This window comes from Anomaloglossus baeobatrachus, unplaced genomic scaffold (genome assembly GCF_048569485.1).
Source record: "Anomaloglossus baeobatrachus isolate aAnoBae1 unplaced genomic scaffold, aAnoBae1.hap1 Scaffold_4511, whole genome shotgun sequence".
In the NCBI taxonomy this organism is placed as follows: Eukaryota; Metazoa; Chordata; class Amphibia; order Anura; family Aromobatidae; genus Anomaloglossus; species Anomaloglossus baeobatrachus.
This window is the reverse complement of record NW_027443850.1, coordinates 9,177-24,807: the sequence shown is the minus strand read 5'-3', so window position 1 is coordinate 24,807 and position 15,631 is coordinate 9,177. Positions and strand designations below refer to the sequence as shown.

Here is a 15,631-nt window from a genome sequence, read left to right as displayed (position 1 = left end):
ACTCACAAGCACACTCAGACTCACACTCAGACTCACACTCACACTCACACTCAGACTCACACTCAGACTCACACTCACACTCAGACTCACACTCAGACTCACGCTCACAAGCACACTCAGACTCACACTTACACTCACACGCACACTCACACTCAGACTCAGACTTACACTCACACTCACACTCAGACGCACACTCACACTCAGACTCAGACTTACACTCAGACTCACACTCAGACTCACACTCACACTCACAAGCACACTCAGACTCAGACTCACACTCACACTTACACTCACACGCACACTCAGACTCAGACTTACACTCAGACTCACACTCACACTCAGACGCAGACTCAGACGCAGACTCACACTCACACTCACACTCAGACTCATACTCACACGCACACTCAGATGCACACGCAGACGCACACGCAGACGCACACTCAGACGCACACTCAGACGCACACTCACACTCACACTCGGACTCACACTCAGACTCACACTCAGACTCAGACTCAGACTCAGACTCACACTCAGACTCACACTCAGACTCACACTCACACTCAGACTCAGACTCAGACTCACACTCACACTCAGACTCAGACTCAGACTCACACTCAGACTCACACTCAGACTCACACTCACACTCAGACTCACACTCAGACTCAGACTCACACTCAGACTCACACTCACACTCAGACTCAGACTCACACTCACACTCAGACTCACACTCACACTCACTCAGACTCACACTCACACTCAGACTCAGACTCACATTCAGACTCACACTCACACTCAGACTCACACTCACACTCAGACTCAGACTCACACTCAGACTCACACTCAGACTCAGACTCAGACTCACACTCAGACTCACACTCACACTCAGACTCAGACTCACACTCAGACTCACTCTCAGACTCACTCTCAGACTCAGACTCACACTCAGACTCACACTCAGACTCACACTCACTCACACTCACACTCAGACTCACACTCAGACTCACACTCACACTCAGACTCACACTCACACTCAGACTCACACACTCACACTCACAAGCACACTCAGACTCAGACTCACACTTACACTCACACGCACACTCAGACTCAGACTTACACTCAGACTCACACTCAGACGCACACTCACACTCAGACTCAGACTTACACTCAGACTCACACTCAGACTCACACTCACAAGCACACTCAGACTCAGACTCACACTCACACTTACACTCACACGCACACTCAGACTCAGACTTACACTCAGACTCACACTCACACTCAGACGCACACTCACACTCAGACTCAAACGCACACTCACACTCAGACTCAAACGCACACTCACACTCAGACTTACACGCACACTCACACACACTCAGACTCACACTCACACTCAGACTCACACTCACACTCAGACTCACACTCACACTCAGACTCAGACTCACACTCACACTCACTCAGACTCACACTCAGACTCACACTCACACTCAGACTCACACTCAGACTCACACTCAGACTCACACTCAGACTCAGACTCACACTCAGACTCACACTCACACTCAGACTCACACTCAGACGCAGACTCAGACGCAGACTCACACTCACACTCACTCAGACTCAGACTCACACTCAGACTCACACTCACACTCAGACTCACACTCACACTCAGACGCAGACTCAGACGCAGACTCAGACGCAGACTCACACTCACACTCAGACTCACTCAGACTCACACTCAGACTCACACTCAGACTCACACTCACTCACACTCACACTCAGACTCACACTCACACTCACACTCAGACGCAGACTCAGACGCAGACTCAGACGCAGACTCACACTCAGACTCACACTCACACTCAGACGCAGACTCAGACGCAGACTCACACTCACACTCACACTCAGACTCACACTCACACTCAGACTCACACGCACACTCAGACGCACACGCAGACGCACACTCACACTCACTCAGACTCACACTCACACTCAGACTCACTCACACTCAGACTCACACTCAGACTCACACTCACACTCAGACTCAGACTCACACTCAGACTCACACTCAGACTCAGACTCAGACTCACACTCAGACTCAGACTCACACTCAGACTCACACTCAGACTCACACTCACACTCACATTCACTCACACTCACTCACACTCAGACTCACACTCAGACTCACACTCACACTCAGACTCACACTCACACTCACAAGCACACTCAGACTCACAAGCACACTCAGACTCACACTCAGACTCACACTCACACTCACACTCAGACTCACACTCAGACTCACACTCACACTCAGACTCACACTCAGACTCACACTCACACTCACACTCACAAGCACACTCAGACTCACACTTACACTCACACGCACACTCACACTCAGACTCAGACTTACACTCACACTCACACTCAGACGCACACTCACACTCAGACTCAGACTTACACTCAGACTCACACTCAGACTCACACTCACACTCACAAGCACACTCAGACTCAGACGCAGACTCAGACGCAGACTCACACTCACACTCACACTCAGACTCATACTCACACGCACACTCAGATGCACACGCAGACGCACACGCAGACGCACACTCAGACGCACACTCAGACGCACACTCACACTCACACTCAGACTCACACTCAGACTCACACTCAGACTCACACTCAGACTCAGACTCACACTCAGACTCACACTCACTCACACTCACACTCAGACTCACACTCACACTCACACTCACACTCAGACGCAGACTCAGACGCAGACTCACACTCAGACTCACACTCACACTCAGACGCAGACTCAGACTCACACTCACACTCACACTCAGACTCACACTCACACTCAGACTCACACGCACACTCAGACGCACACGCAGACGCACACTCAGACGCACACTCAGACGCACACTCAGACGCAGACTCAGACACAGACTCAGACGCACACTCAGACACAGACTCAGACTCACACGCACACAGACTCACACTCAGACACAGACTCACTCACACTCAGACTCAGACTCACACTCAGACTCACACTCAGACTCACACTCACACTCACTCAGACTCACACTCACTCACACTCAGACTCACACTCAGACTCACACTCAGACTCACACTCAGACGCAGACTCAGACGCAGACTCACACTCACACTCACACTCAGACTCAGACTCACTCAGACTCACACTCACACTCAGACTCACTCACACTCACACTCAGACGCAGACTCAGACTCAGACGCACACTCAGACGCACACTCAGACGCACACGCACACAGACTCACACTCAGACACAGACTCACTCACACTCAGACTCAGACTCAGACTCAGACTCACACTCAGACTCACACTCAGATGCACACTCAGACGCAGACTCAGACGCAGACTCACACTCACAATCACACTCACACTCAGACTCACTCAGACTCACACTCAGACTCACACTCAAACTCACAAGCACACTCAGACTCAGACTCACACTCACACTTACACTCACACGCACACTCACACGCACACTCACACTCGCACGCACACTCAGACTCACATGCACACGCACACTCAGACTCACATGCACACTCAGACTCACACACACACTCACACTCAGACTCACACGCACACTCACACTCAGACTCACATGCACACTCACACTCAGACTCAGACTTACACTCAGACTCACACAAACACTCACACTCAGACTCAAACGCACACTCACACTCAGACTCAAAAGCACACTCACACTCAGACTCAAACGCACACTCACACTCAGACTTACACGCACACTCACACTCACTCACACTCAGACTCACACGCACACTCACACTCAGACTCACACGCACACTCACACTCAGACGCACACTGACACTCACACTCAGACTTACACTCAGACTCACACAAACACTCACACTCAGACTCAAACGCACACTCACACTCAGACTCACACTCACACTCAGACTCACACGCACACTCACACTCAGACTCACACGCACACTCACACGCACACTCAGACTCAGACTCACTCGCACACTCAGACTCACACGCACACTCAACGCAGCAGACACACAACACCCAACACACAAACACCGCGGCACACACAAATATACGCACATACCGCACAACACACACATTGCACAAAACATACCTCCCCCCAAAACACACACACCCACACAAACCGCGCAACACACATACACAACGATACAGACACACAGCGCTCCACAAATAACGACACACAACGCAACACACAAACAACACCGCTCTCACCCCCCGCTACACCCAGACAACACCCAGAACATGTACAGCCCCTACACAAACACTTGGTAACTACACACAACAACATCTATATATATATATATATATATATATATATATATATATATATATATATATAACAAAAATCATACATTAACTACACAATACGTAAATTCTAGAATACCCGATGCGTAGAATCGGGCCACCTTCTAGTAATATTTATATTCTTATACACAGGGAGCAGTAGTTATATTCTTGGATATAGTGGGCAATATTATAGTTGTATTCTGGGTCAGTATTATAGTAGTTATATTCTTGGATATAAGGGGCAGTATTATAGTTGTTATATTGTTGCATATAGGGGGCAGTATTATAGTACTTTTATTCTTGTATATAGGGGGCAGTATTATAGTACTTACATTCTTGTATATAGTGGGCAGTTTTATAGTTGTTATATTGTTGCATATAGGGGGCAGTATTATAGTACTTTTATTCTTGTATATAGGGGGCAGTATTATAGTACTTAGATTCTTGTATATAGTGGGCAGTTTTATAGTTGTTATATTGTTGCATATAGGGGGCAGTATTATAGTACTTATATTCTTGTATATAGGGTGCAGTATTATAGTTGTTATATTAATTTATTTACATAGCTGGAAGTATTTTAGCTTTTATATTCCGGTATATAGGAATATACATACATATTGTTGAAAATTCTCTTATTTCGTATTATTTTTACAGTTTGAACATCATGGATGATATGCAGTGTGCTGTTGTAGTTGCTGCAATGCTGGTGGAGGAAGCTCAGCGACAAGATGAGGCACGGATGCTAGAGAGGCGTTCAAAGCGAAAGCGTCGCATGTGGACCAGAGAGTGGCTGCAGAGGAGGTCCGAATTCTCACACATGCAACTTATCAGAGAGCTGCAGGAGAAGGATCCTCATGATTTCCGCAACTATCTGCGGATGTCAGAGGAATCCTTCAAAATGTTACTGGAAAGAGTTACGCCACTCATTCAACGAAAGGATACAAAGATGCGTGCTGCCGTCCCCCCAGATGAAAGATTGGCAGTCACACTGCGATTCCTGGCCACAGGACGCTCCCTCCAAGACTTGCATTTTTCTGCTGCTGTTTCAAGGTCCCTGCTTAGCGTAATAATTCCTGAGACATGTAATGCAATTGTTCGCAGTCTACGCAGCAATAATCAATTTCCTAAAACAGTGGAGGCATGGAATAAAATTGCCAAGTATTTTGAGCAGCTCTGGCAGTTCCCAAACTGTGGTGGGGCTTTGGATGGAAAACATGTGCGCATCACGCAACCACGGAACAGCGGATCCTATTTTTACAATTACAAGGGCTATTTCAGCCTCATAATGATGGCCCTTGTTAATGCAAACTATGAATTCATAAATGTCGATGTTGGCATGAACGGCAGGGTTTCTGATGGTGGTGTTTTGGAGCACACAGCATTTGGTGAGCATTTGCAGAACGGTGCCCTGCACTTGCCACCCAACTCTGAGACCACAGGAAACCTTAATTTTGTTTTTGTCGGCGATGAAGCCTTCCCACTTCATGCCAATCTTCTAAAACCGTTTCCACAAAACGCTCTTACGCAGGAAAGACGCATTTTCAATTACCGCTTGTCAAGGGCACGTCGGGTAGTAGAAAATGCCTTCGGGATCATGGCCAACCGCTTCAGACTTTTCCACACTCCGATTAACCTAAAGCTACAATCAATAGACTCTGTTGTTTTGGCCTGTTGCACGCTGCACAACTTCCTTCGTCGTCAAGATGTAAATGCGTACAGTCCGCCTGGTTTCATGGACTCTGTGGAACCAACAAATGGGGAAGTGGTTCTTGGTGAGTGGCGTGCTAACGCTCCCGCAATCGCAGGCCTTCAACCGGTCATACATGGCAGAAACAAGGATGATGCGAAGGCCTGCCGAGAAAACTACTGCCAATATTTTAACGGTCCTGGTGCTGTAAGTTGGCAGCAACAGATGTTATAGAGGCCTACTGAGCATTTTGCTGTCTATACTGTTTTTTTAATAATATATTTTTGTTGTCCGTTTTATTTTAATCTTTCTGAATTTTATAATGTTTGCATTTGTTCAATAAAATGTTATATATACTATTATGGTTGATGACTTTTATTACATTGACTGCCATTTGTACCAACAACCATTTAGGTCCTCTGTACCGATACCCCATCGAGTATAATTGCATGTCCGCTCTATTCTCCTTCCCATAATAGATTTGTAAATCAAAATGATACCACTAACACTTTATGCCATTGCTATACCCAGCAAAAAGTCATTGGGCCCCGGGACAACCCTCCCTACCCGCGGAGGGGTTAACATCCAGCTGCCACTACCTCTCCCCTGGGTGCCCAACAACAACAGCGGTGGTGTCCCACCTGCCCCGATGTACAAGAATATAACTACTATAATACTGCAACCTATGCACAAGAATATAAATACTTTAATACTGCCCCTATGCACAAGAATATAACTACTATAATACTGCCACCTATGCACAAGAATATAAATACTTTAATACTGCCCCCTATGTACAAGAATATAACTACTATAATACTGCCACCTATGCACAAGAATATAAATACTTTAATACTGCCCCCTATGTACAAGAATATAAGTACTATAATATTGCCCCTATGTACAAGAATATAACTATTATAATACTGCCTCCTATGTACAAGAATATAACTACTATAATACTGCCCCTATGTACAAGAATATTCCATAACTTTACATTCCATAATTCCATAACACAAAAATCCAATACACAAACATAAATCAAAGATTTAAGTGCTATCTATGCCTTTTGCTATCTGACTCGGTTACAGCCGGGATCGCAGACGGGAACGCTACTGTGACTCTGTGCTAGCTTTATTCAGACCGCTAGTTTCACGAACGGGAACGCTACTGTGACTCTGTGATAGCTTTATTCAGACCGCTAGTTTCACGAACGGGAACGCTACTGTGACGCGGTTCGAGCGGCTCGTTGATAACGAGACCGCTAGCGGGATCGCTATTGCGACGTTGTTCAGAACGTGACGTGATGACGTTGCTCACGTCGCCTTTGAAGTCTGTTGGGCGGCGTACATGTTCTGTTAATGCTCAGAGGCGGGAACATGGCGGCTAGGAGTCGCAGTTCTCCATGGGGGCCTGTGGAGGTCCGTTATTTAGTAAAAATGATGGTCAAAAAAGACTATTTCTGCGAGGCACAGCATGACCATCCCATGCTTCATAAGCAGGCTGTGCTGAGGCTAATTAGTAGAGGCCTGGCCCGTCGATTTGGGGTGGAGCGATCCACAACCCAAATTAGGAAGAAACTGGCAGACCTGCGCTATAAATCCAGTGATCTCCTCGCCAGCATCCGAGCAGACATCGAGAGGCGTCATGGTGAGTGCTGTTTAGCGGCTTTGGTCCGGTTCGGTTTTGTTTACCCATGAACAACCCATGGCTTTATGGTTCATGGATCATGGATCTAAACATCGGTGTTACCATTTAGTAAACATGTTAAATCTAATATCCCCAAAAATATATTGTAGGATCACCTTTTATGGCCTAGAGCATACCTGGGCAAGGGGCGGCCCGCGGGCCACATCCGGCCCGCCTACTCTCTGTGACCGGCCCGCCTGGCTCCGGGCATCCTTGCTGGCCGGTCACTGATGAGGGCAATCTGACGTGTTGTCCAGAGCTCCAGGCTCCGGGCGGCCTGTGGTCAGATTGCCCTCATCACACGCTGCGTGCCGGCAGGGAACAGAGGACTGATACTGCAGCACCGCACAGTGCAGCAGCGGAAGACAGGAATCTGTTCTCTGTTTCCTGCCGACACTTTCCCTGTGACACACACGCACGCGCCCTGATGTCGTCAGTACGGCGCGCGTGTGTGTCATTTGAAAAGTTCCCGCCCCGGCAGGAGAAGAAGATGCAGCAGCCGGACCCCGTACGGAGAGAGGAGGCAGCTCAGCGGGGAGCCGTACAAGAGAAGAAGGATGTCAGTGGGAGCCCGGGTGTAGTGATGTATATTACAGGTGGATATAGGGGTGTAGTGATGTATATTACAGGTGTATATGGGGGTGTAGTGATGTAGTATATGGGGATTGTTTGTGTATATATGTCTATAGCGTGTGTGTATGTATGTGTGCGTGCGTGCAGAGAGTAAAGCCCGTAACTGCGAGTGGTACCATGTGCTCTCTCCCCGCCCCCTGCAGCGCCATTCCGCCATTACAGGGCCTGATTGCATTTCTCCGGTACCTGTTTGCATACATGTGTCAGGTACCGGCGAAAACACGAGTCTGTGAAATAAAAAGATTTTCCATATTTACCTGCTTTCTTCAGCTCTGCTGCCTCCCGCTCCTGACCACTGCTCATTCATTGATTATTCACCGCACTCAGGACCTGGAAGCCGGAGCGGCGCGATGACAGCACCGGGCACAGCACCGTTGAGGGCATCAACGCAGGGACAGGTGAGTATTCTGCAAGCACAGTGGCCTCCAGGAGGTCATCAGAGTTTCCAATGAACTTTGATGACCATCCTGCGACACCCACGCTACAGCTTCATGGGTTCATCAGAGTTCATTGGGAACTGTGACGAGTCCCCGAGATGCTCCGGCTTCCAGGTTCTCAACATACACACACACCTGTATACTCACCCAGCGATGCGGTCCCCAGCACTGTCCCTGCTTCCAGCTGCTCACTGCAGTGAATATTCAGTGAGTATAATTACCATCGATAAGGAGCGGGAGGCAGCAGAGCCAGAGACAGCAGCGCTGGAGAGAGGTAAATATAGAAAATCTTTTTATTAAAAAGACCCGTGTTTTCTCTGGTATTTGTCACACTGATGTCACACAGATCACATCAGTGTGCGATCCGTGTGACACCTGTGCTGCCAGAGAAAAAAAGGATAGGTGTGCATGCAGGGCCACGAGGGGTCACACAGTCCGTAACTTACTGTTTGTGTATGAAGGATAGTATATATGCTATATACAGTATTGGTTAAAACTGAGTTAATTATATTAGTCCGGCCCTCTAAAACCATCCCAATTTCTCATGCGGCCCCATGGGAACATTAATTGCCCACCCCTGGCCTACAGGCTACTTTACACACTGCGATATCGGTCCCGATATCGCTACTGTGGGTACCCGACCCCATCTGTTGTGCGGCACGGGCAAATCGCTGCCCGGCACGGGCACAACATCGCCCAGAGCCGTCACCTATACTTACCTGTCCGGCGACGGTGTCTTTCTAAGGGTGGCGGTCCGTGCGGCGTCACAGCCACGTCAATGAACCGCCGCCCAATAGCAGTGGAGGGGCGGAGATGAGCGGGACGTAATATCCCGCTCACCTCCTTCCTTCCGCAATGTGGCCGGGAGGCATGGAAGGGGAGCTTCCTCGTTCCTGTGGCGTCACACGCAGCGATGTGTGCTGCCGCAGGAATGAGGAACAACTTCGTTACTGCTGCATTCACGATTTTTGAGAATGGACACCCATGTCGCCGATTAGCGTTTTTGCACGTTTTTTCAACGATGCAAAATCGCTCATCGGAGTCACACGCAACAGACGGCATCGCTAATGCGGCCGGTTGTGCGTCAAGAATTCCGTGATGCCATCGACTTATATTTGCGATGTCGTAGTGTGTCAAGCCCCCTTTAATGGTGTTGGACGCAGCTTACAGCAATAAAAAGTGGTGTGAGGTTCCCGCAGAAAACATATGGGAACATTGACTGAAAAATCTGAAAAGTTCTGTCTGGTGGAAAAATGAAAGGTATTGAAAAAAATCAGTAAAACAAAAATAATAGAACACATGGGTGCTGAACAAGTTATCGAGGACCTGTCACCCACTCCCCACGCATGCATAAGTGCAGCAATGAATGCAGCATACATACTTTCATAACATGGACATTAACTGTGATATTCTTCCCCGACACTGGTGACCCAGTGATTACAATTGGAAAAACATGGCACAAAATGCCAATGACCAATCATTAAAATAAAAAAAAAAAATCTTAATTTATATAAAATTTACAAAGAATAATAATACAATTGTGTAAAATATGAGGTAGTTTGGCGAGGACCCAAAGGAGGGGATTTATTTCTGAAACATATGAACTAGAAATATACACACACATATGGCTTCTAAACTTGCTCACTCAGATATGCAACGAGATAAGAAGGATAGTCAGATGACTGGACAATGCTCCAAACGCGATTAGAACAAGGTTGTTTGGAAAGCACAGTGTAGTTCAAATGCAATATATTGCAAAGAAAATAATCACATTATACCGAGATATCTAGTGTGCATATCAGAGGGACAAGGTGGCGAAAAAGAGCTAATTATCCTTTGTAAAAGGTATGGTATGCAAACTTGATCATAGGTAAATTTCAGATACCTAAAAACTTCAATGCTCCTGGGGTAATGGGATTATTTACTCTTTGCATATATTAGGATTTGATCAACACTGTGCCAGTCTTTACAAAAACCATTTCGCAATAAACCATGCTGTGTAATCGCGTTTGGAGTATTGTCCATTGACCTGATTATCATTGTTATCTCAGTGCATATCTAAAGAAAATAATTACATTATACCAAGATATCTAGTGTGCATATCAGAGGGTCAAGGTGGCGAAAAGGAGCTAATTATCTAACTTGATCATAGGTAAATTTCGGATACCTCAAAACTTCAATGCTCCTGGGGTATAATGGGTTTATTTTCTCTTTGCATTTGCATCTCTGATTATCATTGTTATCTCGGTGCATATCAGAGTGACATTAGAAGCCTTGAGTACAAGCCATATGTTATACTATTTACAGAACAGAATAAAATAGAATAATTTAAGTGATTGATTTTTGTGCCTTGTTTTTCCAATGAATGCAGCATGTTTGCTGCTTTGAGGCAAGTGGTCCCCATGTGTCTGGTGCCCCTAGAAAAAGGTTTGTCAAACATACGTAAAAAAGCAGGCTATACACGGGCTTTACATGCTACAATATATCTACCGATGTGTCGGCGGGGTCACGTTGTAAGTGATGCACATCCGGCATCGTTAGAGATATTGTAGTCTGTAAAACCTACATGCGATTACGATTAAACGAATAACCGTTCATCGCATACACGTCGTTCAATTACTAAAAATTGAACGTCTGGTTGCTCAATGTTCCCGAGGCAGCACACATCGCAGTGTGTGACACCCCGGGAATGATGAACTGCAACTTACCTGCGTCCCGCTTCTTACGTATGGATGGTCGTATAGAAGGGTAAGTACTTGTGACAGGAACAAAGCATAGGTGCGACACGGTCAACAAATTTCAGTTGTCGCACATAAGATGGGGGCGTGTCACATCACATACGATATCGTATGCAGAATTGTATGGTGTAAAGTAGGCGTAAGCCATAGTGGCCTGGAGTTATGCGCTCAATAAAAGTTTTCTCCTATACCTAGGACCACCTCCAGCTGCACAGGCAGCTCCACCATCTCCACCCTCTCCGGCTGTGGATCCACCATCTCCGCCAGCTCCACCATCTCCTGCTGCGGATCCACCATCCCCGCCGGCTCCACCATCTCCTGCTGCAGATCCACCACCTCCGCCTGCTGCGCCTGCTGGGACACCCTCTCCTTCTCCAACCCCATCACCTGCTGCAACCCCATCTCTTCCTTCAACCCCATCACCACCTTCTACCCTGTCTCCCCATACTTCTCCTTCTAACGATGCCTTCTCCCCCGCATCAGTTGGTGAGTTTTGTGCAGGCTACCCTTCCTGTAATTTATGCACATAACATGGTGTCCCTACAAGTTGTAAAGGATACAGGGATGTTTAAATGATGGTGGGCTGTCGTGTACTAATATTTGATTTGTGTTCCCTAGCCACAGGATCTGGTTGGGCCATCAGCGCCTCAGAGGAAGAAGGTGATGAACCCCAGAACCGTAAGTGGTCAACCAAAAACATATACCTGACAGTTCGATGTTGGAACAAGGATGGTTAACTTTTCCCATTCCCTCCACAGAAATCCCCACACTACAGGACCTGGTGGAATCACAACGGCGTTTGTCAGAAGCCGTCCGGCGTCATGGGGAGATGCTGGAACAGTTTTTGGCAGCCCAACAGCAGGGCCACTAAATGTGAATGTTTGTGATTTAAATGTTTTTTTTTGTTTTGTATGTCACATAAATCTTTCTAGTTTATTTTCGCTGTTGCTTACATTTTTGGACAAAACTTTCAAACAGGGTTTGGGAACCTATTTACTGCCGGGGACCATTTGGAATTTTCTACCAACCAACGGGGGCCACACCAAATTATCAACTTGAACACGACCAGGCTATATTTGTTAAAATAATTAATAAAATCAGCCCCAGAGTGGTGGCTGGAGAGACTGTGATGTTCGGTGAGATGGATCATTTTGATTCTCACCACTACATTTCCATGTTTGTCTTGGTCTGGAGAGGCTGGGGGCATACACAACACAGGAGAAGCTAGGGCATATACATCACAGGAAACACTGAGGCATATACATCCCAGGAGAGGCTGCGTCATATACATCCCTTAAGAGTATGGGGCATATACATCACCCTGAGCAGTAGTTGGCAGCACAAAGAGCACTGTGCCGCCCTGGCAAAACCTGGGTGTTACAGAGGTCTGCATACATGTTATTGATGCTGATTTAACTCTCCCTTGGGGAGGTTCCCACACACAAACACACACCAGCCAATCAGACCCCACTCACCCCCTCCCCACGAAAACAGGAGGACATCAAGACTGTACAGTGGCAACAAGGTTTTTTTTTTTTTCAATGATCTTGACTGTCCAGGGGAGGGTGTGTGTGTGTGTGTGATGTTACCTCTGAGACCACCTGGCTAGTCCAGGGCGTCACATAAGCAGCCCCTGTGTGGGGCTGGGGTGAGTGGTACTCACGGCCTCAGGAATGGGCCAGCCTCTTGTGGGACCCGAAGTGGACCAGGAGAGGGGTGCCAGCTGTCGGGACCCAGTACGGACCAGTGTGAAAAGAAGACACATACCTCGGGCAGGAAAAGATCACCTGAATTACACACACGGGTGTGGGACCCGTCTTCACAGCAGCGGGCCGTTGGCACCTGTTACCAGCAACTTGGTTAATTACTGGACTGGGGTTAGTTATTGGTTTATACTGTGAGTACTCCTGCACCACCCGGTACAAGGCGAGGACTGTACCCGTCACTCTACAAACTACCTCTCCCAATTGGGCCCTGGGACTATAAATCCCCCTACCCGTGGAGGGTATCCCACCTAGCTGCCCCACACCATCAGTCCCGGGCACGGTCCCCAGAGGCAGTGGCGGTGCCACCACCTTATCAACGCAACCCACGGGTGGCGTGACAGACAATTCCCCCTACCTAATCCCCCTCTTTTTTGGGAGCTTGACATTACAGACCGGGTCACGACACCGGGATACCTGCAGAAGTAACCCCTTGGCCAGGATCTCATTTCCCCCCCAATCCCTGGGCAACACAGCAATAGGTGGCAGCACAAAGAGCTGTAGGTGGCATAACACAAACAGCACTGACAGTGACAGCACTAGAAGGCAGCTCGGAGAGCATTAGGTGACAGCACTATAAGGCAGCAGGGAGAGCACTATGTTCCCCACCACAGCTTTAAAACAAAGAACCCACAAAAACATTCTTAATTAAAAAAAAAACACCCACACACACACATTATATATGTGCATCTGTAGAGTTGTGCCATGATGGCGACCCTGACCTCCACCCAGCCCTTTACCCCGTGAATAATGTTATGCAGAATTCATGAAAGCTGTACAAAAGTTTGAAATCAAAGACATTTTTTATTACAATTCCCTAACATTGCTTAAACAACAACAAAAACAGCATAAATATTATAACAAAAAACAAAAACTATAAATTTTGATATTGGTTACTAGAGTCATTTAAATGTTGCCTCTGTGGGCTGAAAAATTGGTTCATTGGGGGGAACATGGGATACTGTGCGGGGGGGTCATGCTGGAGGTGCGGTCGAGGCTCCATCCTCATCCATGGCACTTGGTTCCATGAAGAGTGTTGTTGATGATCTACTTCGCACACTTTTGAGGAGTCTGTCAGTTTCCCCAATGCCACCTTGTTGAGGGCCTCCAGCATGACCCTTTCGACATGACCTCTTTGTTTGTCATCCAGCTTACGGAGTCTTTCATCCGTAAGCTGGGCAAATCCGCAAATGGATGGTCTGCTGTGCTGCTCCAGGATTTTCTTCGCCATATCCATAAGGTCTGTTGATGATGTGTTGTTCGGCTGCCTCTTACGGGTTGAGGAGATCCGCCGCGGTAATGGAGCTTCTGCGGTCTCCTCGGAAGTCCCGGCAATTTCATCATCACCACCTGTCGCTATTGGCCCAGCTTCACAACGATCCTGCGGAACAATAAAAATGATGTTAAACTCAGATATCATGAGCAACAGGCACAGGGATACACATGCACTGGAAACTAATGGGAGGGGCAGACTAGTACTACAAGATATGAAATGTCATTACATGGTATGAAAATAGAGTGTGGAGAAACTAGTAAAGGAGTATACTTATCTGAACTGGAAGGGATACATTTTGAAATCTGCAACAGTAATCATAGAAAACCGTAGTAACTATTTTCAATTAAATAATGCCATGTACATCAAAAGTTTCACAAAGGTACTTACATCTCCAACTGTGGTGTCAGACCGGACCTCAGGCTGTGTTCCGGGACCAAAGGACAGCGATGTTATTGTACGTGGTACCTCTTGGTCTCTTATGAAGGCCAGCAAATCGTAGTACCAAAGCTTTGGAACGTAAAGTTCCTCCGTTCCGGCACCAGATTTGCTGGCCTTCTCCACCTTATTTAGTTCCTTTTTATAAACGGTGCGAAGACCCTGGATTTTCTTTCGCACAATCTCAGTTGTAATGGTCTAAGTAGGGTTATGCCTCTGGAACAATTCAACAAGCTGCTCATAGGCCTGCTTTTTCTTGTATCGATTGCTATAATCGACAGACTTAATCTTCCACAAACAAGGCAGGGATCGATACATATCAATCATCTCCCTTATAAATTCTTGTTTGTTGGAAGACATCTGAAAAAAAAGGAAATTAATGTATTACTACATTGTTATAAACTAAGCACAAGAATATAGCTGCTATAATACTGCCACCTACGTACAACTACTTTAATACTGCTCCTATGTCCAATAATATAACTACTATAATACGGCCCCCTATGTACAAGAATATAACTACTATCATACTGCCCCCTATATACAAGAATTTAACTACTATAATACTGCCCCTATGCACAAGAATATAACTACTATAATACTGCCCCTATGTACAAAAATATAACTACTA

The 15,631-nt window shown here is 46.9% G+C and overlaps 1 long non-coding RNA gene across 1 annotated transcript; it reads left to right on the top strand.

Moving 5' to 3' along the window:
- Nucleotides 1-11,759: 11,759 nt before the first annotated feature.
- LOC142280467 (uncharacterized) lies at nucleotides 11,760-12,309 on the top strand. The gene is made up of 3 exons (XR_012742744.1): nucleotides 11,760-12,012; nucleotides 12,145-12,204; nucleotides 12,285-12,309. It is a non-coding gene; the product is annotated as an uncharacterized LOC142280467 (long non-coding RNA).
- The last annotated feature ends 3,322 nt before the right edge of the window (nucleotides 12,310-15,631 follow it).